The sequence below is a fragment of the Pituophis catenifer genome, unplaced genomic scaffold (genome assembly GCF_029215685.1).
Source record: "Pituophis catenifer annectens isolate HBS135680 unplaced genomic scaffold, rPitCat1.0.hap2 SCAF_2, whole genome shotgun sequence".
Taxonomy (NCBI): Eukaryota; Metazoa; Chordata; class Lepidosauria; order Squamata; family Colubridae; genus Pituophis; species Pituophis catenifer.
This window is the reverse complement of record NW_027256882.1, coordinates 167073239-167080038: the sequence shown is the minus strand read 5'-3', so window position 1 is coordinate 167080038 and position 6800 is coordinate 167073239.

The window sequence follows — 6800 nt, the reverse complement described above, 5'->3', positions numbered from 1 at the left end:
CCGAGCTACAAGTATTTTCTATTATTTCCTATCAAAGACCTTTCTAATTAAATATCCTGATTCCCCATAGTTTCCAATTAGATCCTGCTGACTTTCCACAAGGAAGAGGTAAAGGGCAAACACCCTCTCCTTCGTTGTCCTCCAGCCACTGGCATCACAAATGTGTGACTTCTGATTTTGATGACAGCGTGGAGCCATTGTGACTAGTAAACACTTAGGAGGAAACACTCTATGCAAACGCCTTTGCACTTCTCTGGCTTAGTGAACGCAGGTGGCCGTCTAGGGTAACCTGTTTCTGTTGGTTTTTTAAAAATAGATGTATCATGATTTAACAGTAAAAGTTTATCACAGAACAAGCTGGTAGTCTGCGCTATCTGTTTAAATGGGGACAATCGTTTTGCTACTATTCCTTACATTACGGCAAGTTTGGCCTGCATTATTCACACGGGCTCTTTTCCGGTGTAAAACTTCAACTAACAAATCCCCAAATAAGTGGATCTTGAATCTACTGGGAATCAGGAGCTAGTTTTGGAGCCTATGATCATCACCTTCCTCCCCTAGACCTCATCAGGTCAATGCATCTATACTTCCTCCTCCTCCTCCTCCTCCTCCTCCTCCTCCTCCTCCTCCTCCTCCTCCTCCTCCTCCTCCTCCTCCTCCTCCTCCTCCTCCTCCTCCTCTGATAGATTGTGCAGCAGCAGCATCAAAGAGAGGTCCCTCCACCAAGAGCCATGTGGATGGAGAAGCCAACTTGAGCCACAAGTTGAGAAGCAGCATAACCCAGTGGAGGAGTTCCTCAGAAAAAGACAGCTAGCTTCCATGAAGTCTTGTGGAGCTTTGGAAGTGGACTAATCTGCCCAGCTTCTTCACAACCAGGCAAAAAGGATGATTAAAAACAAGAGATCATAACCTAAACCAGTGGTGGTGAACCTTTTCGGCACTGAGTGCCCAAACTGGAACACGCGTGCATGTGGAAACCCGAAGACCAGCTGGCTGGTGTGCACATGCCTGTTTTTGGGGAGTTTTTTGGGTTGTTTTTTGGGCTCTTTTGGATCGTTTTTGGACCATTTTTGGGCTGGTTTTGGGGCCATTTTCAGGCTGTTTTTTGGTGCTCTGGTGCCCATAAAGACCAGCTGGCTGGCGCACATGCCCACAGAGAGGGCTCTGCATGCCACCTCTGGCACGTGTGCCATAGGTTCGCCATCATGGACCTAAACCATAACAAATGTGCAGTTGTGGGGTAGGCTTTTGTTCACTCAGACAGTGCTGACCATCAGCTTGCACATGGTTGTGTGGACACTGTCAAGTTGCTACCTAATCAATCAGCCGTCATAAATCTGGTGTTTTTCCCCTAAGCGTTTATTGCATTTCTCCGAATTGCTACTCAACAGGGAGCTGGATAGCATCAGCCTGGCAAGGCTGTGGTACAGTAAAATGGCCCATTGGTGTAGACATCTTGTAGGCAGAACACGACTAAATAATAACACTCAAAAAGGAGAACTGTAGGGGTTCCTCAAATGCTAATGCATTCGTTTTTAAAATGAGACATACGTGACTCTAATCCCGAATACTTTAGTTGGTCAGCCTGACCTCCTCTTCACCACAAAAGAAGATATATGCATGGAATAATCCATTTACTGTAAATTGAGGTTGAGGTTGATGCGATCAACTTGGGAAGAAGACAGTGGCTGCAGCAGAACTCCGTGAGAAAGTTTTATTTTGTCCTTGAGGATCCATCACAGAATGAAAGGGTCGGGACGATGCTACTGCTACTACCCCAAGGGGATCATTTCAGATATGTGCTTCAAGGCACAGCTTCCAGGAGAATATTTCTGTGTTTTCCTCTCTACCACCACCCAAGGACACAAACATTTGTATATTATTTGGAATAACACATAAAATTGGTGCTTTTGCGCCGCATGGCTGGGAGAATGTGCTGTCCCATCTATTCTTCAACTTCTCGATTAATAGTTTTGAAGGGTAAATAATCTCTTTAATATTATCCATTTCCCCCTTGTTTTGGGAGCAGACTGTTTCCTTCTTATTAATAAATCAGACAACTTCATTCAAATCTAGCTTTATGGGGGAAGTTCCTAAATCACTGGAAAGCTACACGTTACAGTAAATTATATTCCCTCCTCCCTGCGTATCCTGGAAGCTTATCCTGAAGATTAATTACTATTGCTGATGACAACTGATGCCTTAGTTAAATTGCTCTGATTTCAGCTTCCAGATGTTCTGTTTCTTCTACTACAGCTGGCTTTGATTATGTATTTTGATACTAAGCTTTGTGTGTGTGTGTGTGCAATGCTTGTAATCACATGATGGTGCTTGCATCTGAAGATTTGTCTTGCCTGAATGGGCCATGCAGGCAATTATAATCCAACACTTCTGGAGGGCACCAGGTTGGGGAAGACTGTCATAAGTCAATGACCCCTATGAGATTTTTACAAGCTAGCAGAATATCTCTGTAATGCTAATGCAATGATTATGATCGTTGCTTTCCAAAGAGTTCTTATTTGCTCATTCTATAAGGTCATCACATGCATCAAAAGTGGGGTTTTTTTTTTTAATTTTGTAAAAGCAACTGGGCTGATTTTTGAGGCATTTTGCTTCCTACCCTGGACACTTCATCAGTTGTATTGGATGCTGTGGGAGATGGAAGGACAGATACACAGATAATTGGGTCATCAGATGGAATATTTTCAAACAATACATTTGACCATGATTAATTGAACCATGACTTAATCCAATTGTGTGAAAGGACACTTTGAACTATCAAGCTGACAAACCAGACATGTTTTTGCATGGTAACACAGGATAAAAAATGGTTAGCTAATTTGCAGTTCAGTGTCCTGTAAATCATTTGTTAGTTTAGATTCCTTTCACTGTTTTTCCCCCTGGGGGGGAAAAGGCAAATAATAGCAATAGTATAGTAAAAGCAGTTAAGACTTATATACTGCTTCACAATGCTTTATAGCCCTCTCTAAGCGGTTTACAGAGTCAGCATATTGACCCCAACAATCTGGGTCTTCATTTTATCAACCTTGGAAGGATGGAAGGCTGAGTCAACCTTGAGCCGATCAGAATCGAACTGCTGGCAGTAAGCAGAATTCGCTTGCAAATACTGCATTCTAATCACTGAGCCACCACGGCTCATTTTATAATATTACTGATCATTGCTCATCTGTACCCTTAGAGTGGAGCTTCTGCTTCCAGAGGTGAAATATATATCCGTCCTTATATACAAATAAAAGCCAGTGGATATATAATCTGTTTTAATCATTACCATCTGATGTATGTTACAGTACGTCTTGATATTTGCAGCTGGATTCTGCGGCTGGCTTGGTCTGTGGTGACACATACCTTGAATGTATTGCGGCTATCTGCCTTCTCTTGCAGAAAAGTGGGCAACTCATTTTGTAATGCAGATGCAGGTCACTTCAAATTCACAATACAGGTGATCCTCAACTTACGACCACAATTGAGCCCAAAACGTCTGTTGCTAAGTGAGACAGTTGTGAAGCCCTGCAGTTGTTAAGTTAGTAACATGGTTGCTAAGTGGCTTTGGCTTCCCTATTGACATTGCTTGTCAAAAGGTTGCAAAGGGTAGTCACATGACCCCCAACGCACTGCAAACACCATAAATATAAAGCAGTTGCCCAACATTTGAATTATGATCACATGGCCACGGGGATGTAAGTGTGCAACGGTTGTAAGTGTGAAAAATGGTCATAAGTCACCTTTTTTAGTGACATCGTAACTTCGAATGGTCTGTCAGGGTAATGATGATTTAAAGCTGACCAGCTGTAAGGCTGTGGACCAGGATGAGTTAGCAGGGTTATTGCCCTTTTAAGACTGAGGATGAGTCAGCAGAGTTATTGCTGCTTTAAGAAGCTGTCTATATAAGGGAGACCGTTAGAGGCTGTCTCTCTCTCTCCTTGTGTATCACTCTCCTCATTGTGTTCTATCTGCATTGTAGTTCTCTGTATAGAGTTGAAGATTGATTGCTTGCCTGGTATGTGCCTACCACGTGTATGTATGTATATAGAAGTCTTGTATATAAACCACTACTATAAAATAGTACTACTATACTACTACTATAAAATAGTAGTCACACTGTAAACACTCTGACATGGTCACTAAATGAACTGTTGTAAGTCGAGGACTACATTGTGTCAGAATCTTCTTCAAACCCATGTGGTATGATTATGATAGCTATCACTGGTTGAGTGTAAATTAGCGATAGTGGTCGAGAATGAAGAAATGGAAACATTTATTTCTTTGTGTTCCAACTTGGATTAAATTACAGCCACCTTTCCAAGTTTGCCATAGCAGCTTGGGGTTCACAGCTAGTAAAGACTGAGTTTCAAGCCATTAGGGCTAAAGGTACATATGAAGATCTTTCTCAGCTATTCAGTATCAAAATTGCTAAAGAAATGGTAGAGTGTAGGCTGATATATATGTAACATCAACCTGACCTCCATCATATCACCCCTGCCCCAATCCTCGATGACATTAGGGCAGGATTCTCCCCCTACCCTCAATCTCAGAAATTCATTATCTGTGTAATGGTCAATTTGGCACTGTAAGAGCTCATCATGGCAGCCTCCATCCATATTCAAGCCCCCAGGAAATTGAAAACGCATGTACACTCTGAAGCACAAAAACAAAGAAGGAATATCGATCCCTTATTCAACACAGCTACCCAAAACAAACAACCCACTGATTCCGTCTCTTTGAACTCCGCGCGGCGCTTACTTTTGATTTCCTAGGTTTAACCTGCAAATCCCACTGAGCTTTAACAAAAGAGCTTCAGCCAGCTGAAATGCAACCTTTAGTTTTTAATTAGAAATGCAAACAATCTTGCGAAGAAGTGTTAACATTTAAACGGCTAGCGCGGTGTAAGAAACCCCGTTTAAAGAAAAATCAGTTTCAGATTTATTATTTTTCTCATTCTTTGACTTCTCCTGTGTTAACCTGTCAGACACGGAAGTAAAATTTGAAAGCCTTGTTATCACCTCTTTCACCTGTCAGAACAAGGCTGTCAAGGAGCTTGGCAGGTTGACAGATGACATAATCACTCCCTCTCTGAAAAATACCCCTGAGCTGCAGAACATAAGATTCCCATTCTGCTCCATCACTGCTTACCATCGGTACCATTCTGATCCATTTCCATTAAAGCAATAAAGTAAACAAAAATATGTTTAATATTGCTTATATCTTGAGGGAGAAGATCCTTTTTTTTTTTTTTGCCAACTCAGTAAAAGTTAAGCTATTTTTAGTTTTTTGAGGAGGAGCAGGTTGCGTAGCTAAGCAAACACAACGCATTGCAAAGAACTAAATGGATGTATTACATAAAATGTAGCAACAGTCACGGAACTAATAGTAAACCTGACTAACATACTGCAAGTTCTCTGCTATAGCCTCACAGCTAATAGGGTTACAAAGCTTGCTTTTAAAGCCGCTTGCGATGGTGGCCTTTTTTTTTTTTTTAGCTATTGATCCAGGAAATGTAGCTCTTAACTATGCTTATCTTAATTGGCAATATAGAATGGGTTAGGAAATTTAGCAAACATCCTGGTTCTTGGGCAAAACTGACTGCATGAAACACCAATGGGGAAGCAGAGTTTCAGATTTAGAAGATCCCTGTCCACCTGGTGATGCTGAACTGCATTTTCTACGGTTACTAGGCTGCCATCTGGGGAACTTTGCATTAGTTTTGCATTAATGTTTTGATAACTGTAAAAGGGAATTCAGGTCTCCTTTTATCTTGCCCCTTGACTCAGTAATTTCCGTTTTTCCAAAGCAGTTCAGAGGTCTAGAGCAATAGATAGGTTTCAAAATGCAGTGACTGAAGATCTCTGTGGTCTAATATATCCTTTTCTTAATGGAGACCAAAGTAACCCAATCAAAACGGACTGCAACAAGAAGTTGCAAGGCAGAGTTGTGTGTTGTTCAGGGCTCTGGCAATCCAGCCAGACCTCAACTCTAAACACTGAACCTCATTCCACCTCCTCTTGTATCATTTTTCATATTATCTCCCCAGTAATATTCTGCAGCCATTGGATACGTTTCATTCCCACTGAGCAACTTTCAGGGATCTTTTTAAATTAAGATTAGGTTGACATTCTTTTGCAGATTTCTCCAAACCTGCTGCCAAAATCTTTCATCCTATCCAGGTAGACAGAATGAGCAGCAGTGCCTAAAGATTAGCACCTGGAGTACATGTATACATGTTGGAAGGTACCTTGGAGACAGTGGTGGGATTCAAATAATTTAACAATCAGTTCTCTGTCCTAATGACCACTGGGTAGGCGTGGCTCGGTGGTCATGTGACCGTTTGGGCGTGGTCAACTTAACATCACTCATGTTGTAATGACTTAGCTGTTACAATGTAATAAGGGTTAACAGGAGAGGCAGTTTCTGTAAATAGGGCAATAAAGATTAGGCTAGAAACAACACCAGAATGTTTCCTTCCTGCTTTCCTTACAGGATTAGCCCTGTAAAGTGGAAAAAAACAAAATAAGATTTCTTCCAACAACCGGTTCTCCGAACTGCTTAGAAAGTTAACAACTGGTTCTCCCGAATAGGTGTGAACTGGCTGAATCCCACCACTGCTTGGAGGTCATCTAGTCCAACCCCCTGCTCATGCAGGAGACCTGTACTAGGGATTTGAACTGCCGAACTGCTGACCTTTCTGATCAACAAGCTCAGTGTCTTAGCCACATTTAACAGCCTTAAAGAAGATAAGAGATTCTCCAAAGTTGTTGAACTGTATCTTTTTTTACATGCCTGGT